This window comes from Leucopleurus acutus (assembly GCF_964270905.1).
Source record: "Leucopleurus acutus genome assembly, chromosome: 19".
In the NCBI taxonomy this organism is placed as follows: domain Eukaryota; kingdom Metazoa; phylum Chordata; class Mammalia; order Artiodactyla; family Delphinidae; genus Leucopleurus; species Leucopleurus acutus.
The window spans coordinates 21,951,812-21,964,809 of record NC_139161.1 but is presented as its reverse complement, the minus strand read 5'-3'; positions in this window follow the sequence as shown (position 1 = coordinate 21,964,809).

Genomic DNA, 12,998 nt, shown 5'->3' with positions numbered 1-12,998 from the left:
ATAATAAATAAATTAATTAATTTTTAAAAAAGAGTAGATGAGTTTCCATCACCTATTTCATTTAAATATTGAGAACTGTGCATAGCAGCAATATTCACAATAGCCAAAACATGGAAACAACCTAAATGTCCAGCGACAGATGAATGGATAAAGAAGATGTGGTGCAGATATACAATGGAATACTACTCAGCCATAAAAAAGAACAAAATAATAACATTTGCAGTAACATGGATGCAACTAGAGATTATCATACTAAGTGAAGTAAGTCAGAAAGAGAAAGACAAATACCATATGATATCACTCTCATGTGGAATCTAAAATATAGCACAAGTGAACCTATCTACAGAACAGACATAGAGATCAGATTTATGGTTGCCGGGGGGTGGGGGGAGGAGAGGGATGGACTGGGAATTTGGCGTTGGTAGATGCAAACTATTACACTTAGAATGGATAAACACCAAGGTCCTACTGTATAGCACAGGGAACTATACACAATCTCCTCTGATAAACCATAATGGAAAAGAATATTTAAATAAGAATGTGTATATGTGTAAAACTAAGTCACTTTGCTATACAGCAGAGATTGCCACAACATTGTAAATCAACTATATTGCAATAAAATAAATAAATAAATGAATGAATATTGAGAACTGTGAAAAGACATTATTTTCTCTTTTTTATTTTATTTAGTTTATTTATTTTGGGCTGCTTTGGGTCTTCGTTGCTGTGCACAGGCTTTCTCTAGTTGCAGCAAGCAGGGGCTACTCTTCGTTGTGGCACGCGGGCTTCTCATTGCAGTGGCTTCTCTTGTTGCGGAGCATGGGCTCTAGGCGTGCAGGCTTCAGTAGTTGTGACACGCGGGCTCAGTAGTTGTGGCTCGCGGGCTCTAGAACGCAGGCTCAGTAGTTGTGGTGCACGGGCTTAGTTGCTCCGCGGCATGTGGGATTTTCCGGGACCAGGGCTTGAACCCGCTTCCCCTGCATTGGCAGGCAGATTCTTAACCACTGCGCCATCAGGGAAGCCCCATTATTTTCTCTTGATGGTCATCAGACTCTCCCACCTTTCCAACAGGGCCACCCAAATCTGTCTCTAGAACCTCTCAGTGCCTTAATTTCTTCATTTGTAAAATTAGGTGTTGGACTAGATAAACTTTTAATTTCTTTCTAGTTCTTAAATTATATTTTTCTAATTTTCTGTGTAAAAAGTATGCTTCCATCCATCAGCTATGGCTAATGAAGGCTGCATCTGACAGTTTGTGAAGTTTAGGAAATTCCTTTTAAGAATGCTTTTTTCCTTTTTGACCTGCTTTTCTGTCCTTCTCACTGTCCTGTCCCCTTGATATGTTGCCTATTTTCCAAAGGATCTCTTTGTCTCTCTTCTCTGTCTCTGTCTCTCCCTGCTTGGATTTGGATATTTCACCTCCCCACCCCAGTTTTGTTTCCATGGTCACACTCTGTATGTTTCTACTTTTACCCTAGACTCTTTTTCTCCAGACTCTTTACCATTCTCTTTGCATCTATTTTCTGTGTTCATCTCTGTAGAAGTTACAAGATAGCCATAAAGTCTGGAAACATAGATAACAGTTTATATTTTTACAGATTGAACCCTCTTGTTTACTTCTTCTGGGGTATGTATGTTTATACAGTGAAAATGAAAATCAAAGATAAATTATACGAGACAAGGTATCACAGACTCATTTGCAAGGAATGGTAGAAACTATGCATTAGCACTGCATGTGCTGTGGGTCGTTGGCCCATCGCATCGAACAAGGCATCCCTAGTGAGGAACGTATTGTGTAACGTTACTGAACATAGCATGTTTCGTATTGTAATATTCACAAATCTTTTAAGTATATTCACTCACGTTTCCAGATTTATGGCCACTTGTAGTTCATTAGCGAATTTTTTTTCTTGCCTTTCCTTTCTCTTTGTGTTATCCATATTTCTTCATAAGTATGCTCTTCATTAGAACTGGCCCCTGTTTTAATGACTTAGCTTTGAAATAGAACAAAATGCTTAAGTGGAGTCTATTGAGAACCACAAGTTGTAGAACAGTTGAGTTTTATTTTGGCCCTTCTATGTTTCTATCCACAGCCAGAATTTCTGTCCCAATTAAGAAGAGGAAGTTACTCAAGAGAGGCCCCTTAGCAACTCTCAGCACCCATTTAATAAAACAGCACATCAACCATGGCCTTTTGACTTTACTGAAACAATCTGTGAAATTATTAAAAACAATAAAAAATATCCCTGTTGAGTATTATTTCCTGAGGCCTTTATTTTTTAATAAATTTATTTATTTATTTATTTTATTTATTTTTGGCTGCACTGGGTCTTCATTGCTGCACGCAGGCTTTTCTCTAGATGCAGCGAACGGGGGCTACTCTTCCTTGTGGTGCACGGGCTTATTGCTGTGACTTCTCTTGTTGTGGAGCATGGGCTCTAGGCACACAAGCTTCAGTAGTTGTGGCTCATGGGCTCTAGAGTGCAGGCTCAGCAGTTGTGGCCCACTGGCTTAGGTGATCCGTGGCATGTGGGATCTTCCCGGACCAGGGCTTGAATCCGTGTCTCCTGCATTGGCAGGCAGATTTTTAACCACTGCACCACCAGGGAAGCTCTTCCTGAGGCCTTTAAATGTTTATCTATTATTCCTTTCTTTCCTTATTTTGCAATATCATTGAGAGACAAGAACTTATTATTCCCACAGCACAAATGAGAAATGGATGTACAGATAGGTCGTGAATTTCCAAAGTTCTCATTAAGTTGGACCAGATCTGAAGCCAGAGACTGGGTCTCTCTGCTGATTGAGTCTCTTGACCAGGCCTTTTTATCCTACAAGAAGCTGTCTAGTTAATGTAGAAGATGTGGCTTGCTTATTCATTGGTCTTGGAAAATGAACCTGTTTTTCTGTTCCTCCCTGAAAGAAAGAAAGAAAGAAAGAACGGAAGAAAGGAAGGAAGGAGGGGGAGGGAGAAAAGAAGAAAGAGGAGTTCTCTGGCAGTCCAGTGGTTAGGACTCGGCGCTTTCACTGCCAGGGCCTGGGTTCGATCCCTGGTCAGGGAACTAAGATCCTGTCAGCTGCACTGCAGAAAAAAAAAAAAAAAAAAAAAAAAGGAAAGAAAGGAAGGGAAAGGAAAGGAAAGGAAGAAAGAAAGAGAAAGAAAGAAAGGAGGGAGGGAGAAAGGAAGGAATAAAGAAAGGAAGGAAGAAAAGAAAGGATCCGTAGCAGCCTGCCATCATCTGGAATGGCTCAGGTGATAGCCAGCCACTTAGGGGCAGGGAAATTGTTGTGGTCACTGGTGATTTCCGTCATTTTTCCTACCACCAGCTGTCATCACAATTTCCAGGAAAGCTGCCAGGAAAAAGTAGGAATTAGCATTTCACAGATCGCCCTCCCCCCACCATTATGGATCTTGGAACTTTTCCTGACTACTCTTTGCCCTCATACCTTCCTTCCCACACCAGTCCAGATAAACAGGCGAGGTATTTGACCTCACCTGCATTTGAAGACCTCAGTACTTGAGAGTTACTGCCCTTCCGTCAGAAATCCTTACTGAGACTGAGTTATGATTTCTTTCCCTAATCTGGATCGTTTCCTTAAAATTAAAACACCCAGGGATACGGACTTTATCCATACTTTCCCTTTTCCCTTTCTCCTCTTGCCCTCCCCCACTCCAAACAATGCAGTCAAGGTTCTAACTATTAAGACACTTATCACACTGTAGGTAACTGGTAATGGAAGTGCTTATCCTCACTCTAGAGCTTGTGACTTATTCATGTTGCACCCTTACACAGCACAGTGCCTGGCCCATTGTTGGGACTCAATGAATGTTGGTTGAATAGAATTTGCCTAAATTAGCCTCAGGCACCTCCTGAATTTCACAGTGTGCCGAGCTCTAGGGAAAATTAGACTGACTAAGCCAACTGCTCCCTTCCTGTCTGGGGAGACCCACCCAGAGACCAGAACAGGAGGCCGCACCTCTGCAGAGGGAGAGAGAGGGCTTGACTGATGTCCCCCTCTGCCTGTGATCCCACCCCACACTTTTTCCTCTGTAAATATGGCCATCCTGAAACTTGTTTTTTCCAGACACGTTTGTGGGGCAGAGCTACTAATAGAACATGCTGTGGGCTAGATAGGCATCAGGGTAGAGACCTATGAATTATATCATAGGAAGCACTAGGAAAGTTAGGTTAGAATTTGATAAGAACCTAAGTAGACTAATCTCTGAAGAGAGATATCTGTCTGTAGGGGTTAAGAGTGTGATCTCTAGAGACCTGCAATCTAGGTTCAAATAGTATTAGTGCAGTTTTTAAACTGTGTGACCTTGGACAAGCTACTTAACCTCTCTGTACCTCAATTTCCTCACCCATGAAGTAGGGATAGTAATAGTACCTGCATGACAAGGTTGTTAAAAGAATTAAATCAGTTAATACATGTTCGTGCTCAACATTGTTATTACTAAACAGGATGGCTTTGGATGGCAGCAGGTTTAATATGCTGAGGTTTGTATGTGCAAATGCAGGGATGGGGAGAGTTAATCATTACGGTCTGGAGACAGTGGAATTACTTTGTACAAATGAATGAGAAGAATTTGGAGTTCAGGGTGGGATAGAAATCAGAGGGGACAGTAAGGAGAAGAAATGAGGGAGAAGAGAAAAATTAAAAGCCATTTCAAGTTTCCAATAGTATAACAGCAAGATATCTTTTAAGAATAGGTATATTTAATTCGAAATTATTTATGTTGCTGAGCTCTAAACCACCACTAGGTAAAATGGTACAACTTGGAGAGCAGTTTGGCACTATCAAAATAAAAAGGTACATATCTTTTGATCCTTCAATTCTATTTCCAGGAATTTATCCTACCTTGGTACTTGCAAACAGACTCATGGCCTCTTTGTAATGCCAAAATTTGGGGAACCACCTAAGTGTCCATCAGCATAGTCTATCTATGCAATGGAATACTATGTAGCCATTAAAAAGATTGAGGCAAAGTTATACATATTATTTATGGTTAATAGCCAAGAGCAAAAGAAGAGAGTTCTATTGTAGGCAGAGGGAGAGCACCAAGAGCCAACTGGAGGAGCAATGCCCAAGTCCAAGCTGGAGTCTACATCCTAGAAGAATAGGGACATCATGCCTGGAGTGGCTGGTGGGAGTAATGAGAGTTGGGAATCACAAAGGCTCTGCAGAGTTGCACGGAGGGAAGAGCAGCATGAGAGCAGGTGGGGAATTAGCGAGCGGGCAGGTCGTTGATGATTCCTTTAAAAGCAGCTGGTGTTTGTAGGTCCCACACAGAAATCGGTAGTTGTGTGATGCCTGGGTCTGGTTTGCTTAATGGACCAGGGACAGATCAGAGCAAGGTAGTAAAGGAGCAGGTAGATGGGGCTAAGAAAATGAGCCTGGGAGTTGTGGGTGGATAATCACAGTTATGTAGATTTTTAACTAGCTTTTCAACTGACCTCAAAGGATATTGATTTAAAAAGTTGATATCAAAAAAAAAAAAAGTTGATATCAATAAAGAGAGGGGCCTCACTGTTGTATTAGATATTTTTAAAATCAGTAGCTTAGATGATGATAGAAGCAAGGTTTAAAATCATCTTAGACAGAGAAAGACAAATATCATATGACATTACTTATATGTGGAATCTAAAAAAAAAAGATACATGTGAACTTATTTACTAAATGGAAATAGACTCAGACATAGAAAACAAACTTATTGTTACTAAAGGGGAAATGGGGGACAGATAAATTGGGAATGTGGGATTAACTGATACACACTACTATATATAAAACAGATAAACAACAAGGACCTACTGTATGGCACAGGGAGCTATATTCAATACCTTGTAATAACCTATAATGGAAAAGAATCTGAAAAAGAATATATATATGTATAACTGAATCATTGCTGTACACCTGAAACATTGTAAATCAACTATCCTTCAATAAAAAATAAATAAATAAAAAAAGAACAAAATCATCATGACAGATTAGAACAAAGTGCCAAAATCAACATGATGAAATTTGACAGGGATAAAGTAAAGACTCACATTTAGGCTAAAAAAAAAAAATCAATTGTACAAGGAAGGCATGGGACTGGCTTGACGGCATTTTACGTGAAAAAGGTTTAGGACTCACCAAACCCAATGCAGTCACAGTTTCATGAAACGACACAAGGTCAAATCAAAAGAGATAATAGCATCACTGTGCTTTAAACTGACCAATTCTGGGTGCCTCATATTTATTTATTTGACAAATACTATAATTTATTATTTTCTTCTAATGAACACCTACCATGGGCTTTTTTTTTTTTTTTGAGCGGAGAAAATTTTTAGTTTTTTTTTTTAACATCTTTATTGGACTATAATTGCTTTACAATGGTGTGTTAGTTTCTCCTTTACAACAAAGTGAATCAGCTATACATATACATATATCCCCATATCTCCTCCCTCTTGCGTCTCCCTCCCACCCTCCCTATCCCACCCCTCTAGGTGGACACAAAGCACTGAGCTGATCTCCCTGTGCCATGTGGCTGCTTCCCACTAGCTATCTATTTCACGTTTGGTAGTATATATAAGTCCATGCCACTCTCTCACTTCATCCCAGCTTACCCTTCGCCTTCCCCGTGTCCTCAAGTCCATTCTCTACATCTGCATCTTTATTCCTGTCCTGCCCCTAGGTTCTTCATAACCATTTTTTTTTTTAAGAATCCATATATATGTGTTAGCATACGGTATTTGTTTTTCTCTTTCTGACTTACTTCACTCTGTATGACAGACTCTAGGTCCATCCACTGGGTACCTCATATTTAAAAAGATATTGATGAACCAGTGTATGCCCGGGGAGAGATCAGGTTGGAAAAGATCCAGTAACTTATGTGAGGAATAATTTGATGTAGTTTAAAGATATTAAATACTGGGGACTTCCCTGGTGGTGCAGTGGTTGAGAGTCCGTCTGCTGATGCAGGGGACACGGGTTCGTGCCCCGGTCCGGGAAGATCCCACATGCCGCGGAGCGGCTAGGCCCATGAGCCATGGCCGCTGAGCCTGCGCGTCCGGAGCCTGTGCTCCGCAGCGTGAGAGGCCGCAACAGTAAGAGGCCCGCGTACCGCAAAAAAAAAAAAAAGATATTAAATATTGGGAAGAAAAGACTAAGGTGGATAAAGAATTGATATCCTCAATTAGCTGTGTTTTTGTTTTTTGTTTTTTTACGTACGGGCCAACAACACGAAATTGTCAGTATCCAACCATCTTGATCTATAAAAATGCAATTTCGGGCTTCTCTGGTGGCGCAATGGTTGAGAGTCCGCCTGCCGATGTAGGGGACACGGGTTCGTGCCCCGGTCCGGGAGGATCCCACATGCCGCAGAGCGGCTGGGCCCGTGAGCCATGGCCGCTGAGCCTGCACGTCCGTCCGGAGCCTGTGCTCCGCAACGGGAGAGGCCACAACAGTGAGAAGCCCGCGTACCGCAAAAAAAAAAAAAAAAAAAATGCAATTTAATTTGGGTCAACCGAATAGAAGACGACGTCAACTCCTTTTGTAATGCTGCAGAGGGCAAATGAGAATCAATGGTTGAAAGAGGGAAGCAAATATTACATCAGCACAGGAAGGAATCTGTCACAATCAGATGCTCAAGAACAGAATGAGCAGCCTCACAGAGTTCTAGGTTCTGTCTCATTGAGAGAGCCCAAGCAGAGCTGGGTGACAGTCTGTTAGGAATATTTAGCATTTTCTGCATTCAAGTGGGAGACCCTCCATGATCTGGCCTGAGCATCCAACCTCTCTACAGTACAGAGACAACACACGAGACCACTGTGACAGCCACCCTGGCCATCCTGTGTTCTCACATTGCTGTGTCTTTGTGCATGTCAGTCCCTTGCCTAGAACTGCACATCTCCTTGCTATGTACCCTGCAAATTCCTACTCATCTCTCCAGATGCAACTCAAGTGTGGCTCCACCTGAACTCTAAATGGTGTGTCATACTCTCTTTTATACCTTGTACCTTGTGCTTACTTCTACAGTGGGACTTGTTCTTTTGCAAATGTTTTGTGAACTTCTCTCTTTCCTACTGAATGTGAGCTGCTTGTGGGCCAGAAACAAGTCTCTTTCCTTTTCCATGTTCCCAGTGATTAGAGCAATGTCTTTGGATGCTCAATATTCACTAAATGAATGAGGCTGGATGTTTGGATTTTACATATATGTATACATAAAATAAAAATTATTACACATATGCATTTTGAATCAAATGTTAATCAAAACTAACATCCTTACTATGTGTAATACACATTGATATTTTATTTTTAATAAATTTATTTATTCAGTTATTATTTTTGGCTTCATTGGGTCTTCATTGTTGCACGCGGGCTTTCTCTAGTTGCAGCGAGCGGGGGCTACTCTTTGTTGCGGTGCGCAGGCTTCTCATTGTGGTGGCTTCTCCTGTTGCAGAGCACAGGCTCTAGGCGCACGGGCTTCAGTAGTTGTGGCACACAGGCTCAGTAGTTGTGGCTCGCGGGCTCTAGAGCGCTGTCTCAGTAGTTGTGGCGCACGGGCTTAGTTGCTCTGCGGCATGTGGGATCTCCCCGGACCAGGGCTCAAACCCATGTCCCCTGCACTGGCTGGCGGATTCTTAACCACTGCACCACCAGGAAAGTCCCACATTGATATTTTCTATTTTATTCATTTTAAAAAATGGAAGCCATGATCTAGGTTCCAAAATTAACTTGGGTTCCCAGCCTTACACCGAAACACACTGAACTACAGGGTCAACAGCAGGGATTTGAACAGAAGATATGAGAACTTGATAGAAGCTACAGGCCTTCTTGCCAGAAAGATGCATATATGGACTAAACTGACATTCAATTTCAGAGGCTTCCTGGACCCACTGAAGTCCTTCTGTACATCACAGGTTATGAGAAAGTTCCTTCTAACACTGCAATCTTATTTTTGTGAGACGCATTAAAGTAGTCTAGGAACATTTCGGAGTTGTCCATACAGAAAGCAAAAAATTGGAAGGGAGGTACATAAAGAACAAAGAATAGAGGGGAAATTCTGAGATGGGATAGGCAAGACAGATAAATACGTGTGAAAGGTAAAGGAATGGGGTACAAAATAAATCCTGGCTAAGGGTTAGGAGGAAGGGAAAGGTAGGTGCTGCTAGGCCAGGGTTTTAGGCCTGTGGAATCTGACATTCTTTCCAGACAATGGAGCTTGGGGTTCCAGCCCTGTAGCTTTCTTCTTCCCTCCCTATGGCTCACTATTCCTCCCTCCCATTTTTAGGCAGCCCTTATGGAAACTCTGAAACTCTTTTTCTCTTTTCTTCCAGATGGGAAGCTCTGGCAGAAAGAATGTTTTGGCCTGTGTGCAATGACTCCATTCTCTCTGCCAAGGGATAAAGCTGAAATCTGCTTTCTTGGAAACCAGCTCATGTCTTTAGGAAGCATGACCCTAGTTAGGGAGCAACTGGGACCTTTGCGTAAAGGGGAGATAAGAAAATAATTTTCAGCATCCACTAGTATGGTGACACACAAGGATAGTAGGATGTGACCACCAACAAATGATTTAAAAATGGAATCTCCTGTCTCTAAGATCTAAGCTCACACAGACTACTACATTGGGCTTCTTTGAATCTTAAATAACTCTAAAGTGTTTTCAACAATCTGTCAGGGAGGCAACAGACATGCAGCTCACATTTTCACAGGACAAACAGTGAAAGGGACATGTATGAGGTCTAGAAGCATAATACAATTCACTTCCTATGGAGCCCTCAGGAATCTGGAGATTTTAAGAACTTTTGTGAGGTCCAGGGCTTCCCTGGTGGCGCAGTGGTTGAGAGTCCGTCTGCCGATGCAGGGGACACGGGTTCGTGCCCCGGTCCGGGAAAATCCCACATGCTGCGGAGCGGCTGGGCCCGTGAGCCATGGCCACTGAGCCTGTGCGTCCGGAGCCTGTGCTCCACAACGGGGGAGGCCACAACAGTGAGAGGCCCGTGTACCGCAAAAAAAAAAGAACTTTTGTGAGGTCCAGAAAACTTGGAACATTACTATAGTCCACAACTAGACTGAGGTAAAGAGAATGGAATTTGGGGTGGGGTTAGGTAACCTGAGTTAGTCCCTAGATAGGCCCCTGACTCACTATGTGATAATGGTTGGTCACTTCCTGGCTCAGTGTTCCAGTCCCCGTCCACCCTTTCCCGGGGCCCTTTCCCTGCCTGAGAGAAATAAAACCACAACTTTATTCTTTCTTGAGAAAGTTAACCATGATTATTTCTATAAAGCTATCTGGAAAACAGCCGATCTCTTAGGGCAGCATTATGAGATGATTTTGTTCATTTTATAACCAGTGTAACCTCCTGGGTGGTATATAAAGCCATGAAGGTGGCAAACGTCTTATTTGTTGTTGAGATCCTCACATGGGCATGGAATAAATAAGTGGTCTGCTTGCCTCTTCTGCCTCTTCTGTCTTTTGGGATGACACTGTTGTGTAGTAAAGCCCTCTGGAGAGAGATCTGGGAGATAACTGGGTAACACCCAACTAAGTCAGGGAATGAGTCAGGGCTCAAGGACTCGATACCAACCTCTCCCACTCCTGCCAGGAAACCTCTGGGGTGAGACAGAGATGAGAGAGGAGCCGAGGGGCGGGCCTCACAGCAGCCTGCCCTGGGGCCTCTGACTCGTGGTTTCACCCTGGTTTGCCCTGCAGCTGTAACGTGTCTGCTGACACGCAAGCCCTGACATGCTCGTCCTCCCCCTTTCCCAAACTTCTGCTCAGTCTCAGAACTGTCATACAGAGTGAAGTAAGTCAGAAGGAGAAAAACAAATATCGTATATTAACACGTATATGTTGAATCTAGAAAAATGGTACAGATGAACTGGTTTGCAAGGCAGAAATAGAGACACAGATGCAGAGAACTAACGTATGGACACCAAGGGGGAAAAGCCAGGGGGGTGGGGGTGGGATGGATCAGGAGATTGGGATTGACATGTATACACTAATATGTATAAAATGGATAACTAATAAGAACCTGCTGTACAAAAAAATTAAATTTAAAAAAGAAAACACAGGGCAAAATACAAAGGACTTTTTGTCAAGGAGGTGACGAGGAAGTAGAAACTGAACTTACCACTGAGGAAACCAGGATAAGGGAAGGGCAGAAGAGTGCCATGGCTGGGCTGACACAGAGAACAGGCTGAGCAGGACCAAGCAGCACTAGCCTGGAATCCTGTAAGACTCAAGAGCAAAATGGCAAAAAGTCACATTTCTTGTGTGGAGGTACTCAGTTCTCACAAATCCGTCAAAACCATTCCCAGTTTGTGGCAATTCTGAGAAGTCTCCCCTAGCGAAAAAACAATTTGAGGCACCTACCGTGTACCAGTCATATGTTTTCACATAGGATTTCACTTAGTGCTTACAACAGTCCTACAAGGTAAGTTTTATTATCCCATTTCACAGATGGGTAGACTGGGCCTCAAAAGGCTTAAGGAATTTGCCCATAGAGTTTGGACCTGGCCAGTTGGATTCCCCTGTACCAAGCTGCCTTTGATTTGAAGTCAAATCAAACCAAAATAATGTCAAAATAGTAGAGACTTCTTAAGCCTGCCAGGAACAGTAAGGAGCAGACCAGGTAAGGAACAATGAATGCAGACCCCTAAATCTCTGAACGTAGGTACTTAAAAACCCTGGAATTGCTGGGTTTGCACAGGCGTCTATGCAATCTGAGATCCCAGTGAAACCTTGGTACCCTCTAGTGGAAGCTTCCTGCATTCACACAGCTTTCCTGGCTTCAACCGCGAAGAGCTGGAAAGGAAGCCCTCACCCAGCCACTGGAGAGCATCCCCAAAGAATGGCCAACTGGAAGATACATGTTTGTATGTCAGGGCCCATGGAGGGTAGAGGAAAGAATACAGACCAGAGGGAAGGTGTGCTGAGCCATTGGTTCACAAGGCTCCCCAAAGGGAGTCCTTGTTAGGCCTTTGTGCATTATTAATAGGAGCTCAATACACATCAGTGGGGGCTGTCGGTTTTTAGGGCTCAAGAGAGTGATTTTTTTTTTTTAATGGGGGAAATTAGTGATCAGAGATGCAAAGTGACTCCCAAGGCCACAAGGAAGTCAATGTCAGCAATGGTGAGACTAGAACCCATGTCTCCTGCCTCCCAAACCAGAGTTCTTCCCATTGTCTCACACTTCCCATTTTTTGGGAACCCAGCCTATAAGAACAAGCTCCCAGGCTCCTGAATCTCATGCCTACAACCCTGCAGGCATTCCTGGAGCTTCTTCCCCAAGTTCCCAGTGCCAAGATGTCAGATTTATTTCTGTCTCCCTCCTCCCGCAGAGGTAATCCCTGGGAATGGAAGTGGGTTAGAAACAGATTACTCTGATCCAGGGGCTTTGTTTTCTCCTCCCTGAACGTGGTGGGGTGGGGGAGGGCCCGGGGTGAGGGAGAGGGGAAGTCACAAATAGCCTGAAATTCCCTTTTAGGATTATCACTTGATTTAGCCAGCTGGGGCGAAAGCGCAAGAAGCGGGGAGGGATTAGTTCTAGACCTAGCTTGAACAGCGGGGTGCATGGGCTTCTTTTCTGGCTGAGCCAGGATGAGCAATATCTCTTCCTTAACATACCTTTAGAAATAAAGAGGCTGAAGCAGGCAGCAAAGGATAAAGGAAAAAGCCTTTGTCTTCATCAGCAGGGATGAATGCAAGGATGGATGAGACAGAAGAGCAGCTAGAAGAAAGTCATGCAGCACAGAAATAAGGAATCACTTTTGGGCATGGAAACAACCTTCATTTCAATGGTTTTAACTTTAACAGAGCTGAGAACTGCTCCCTAGAGGAAAAGAGCTAACACACATAGGGCTTCCTGAGGATCTCCAATTCATATCCAGGTTATGGGCTCTTGTGCTTTATTTAGGAACACTGCACTGGGGTGGACTCTGGGACTGCCAATGTTACCTGTGTCCGGCATAAAGAGCAGACACTAGGACTCTGCTAGGCTCCATATATCCCT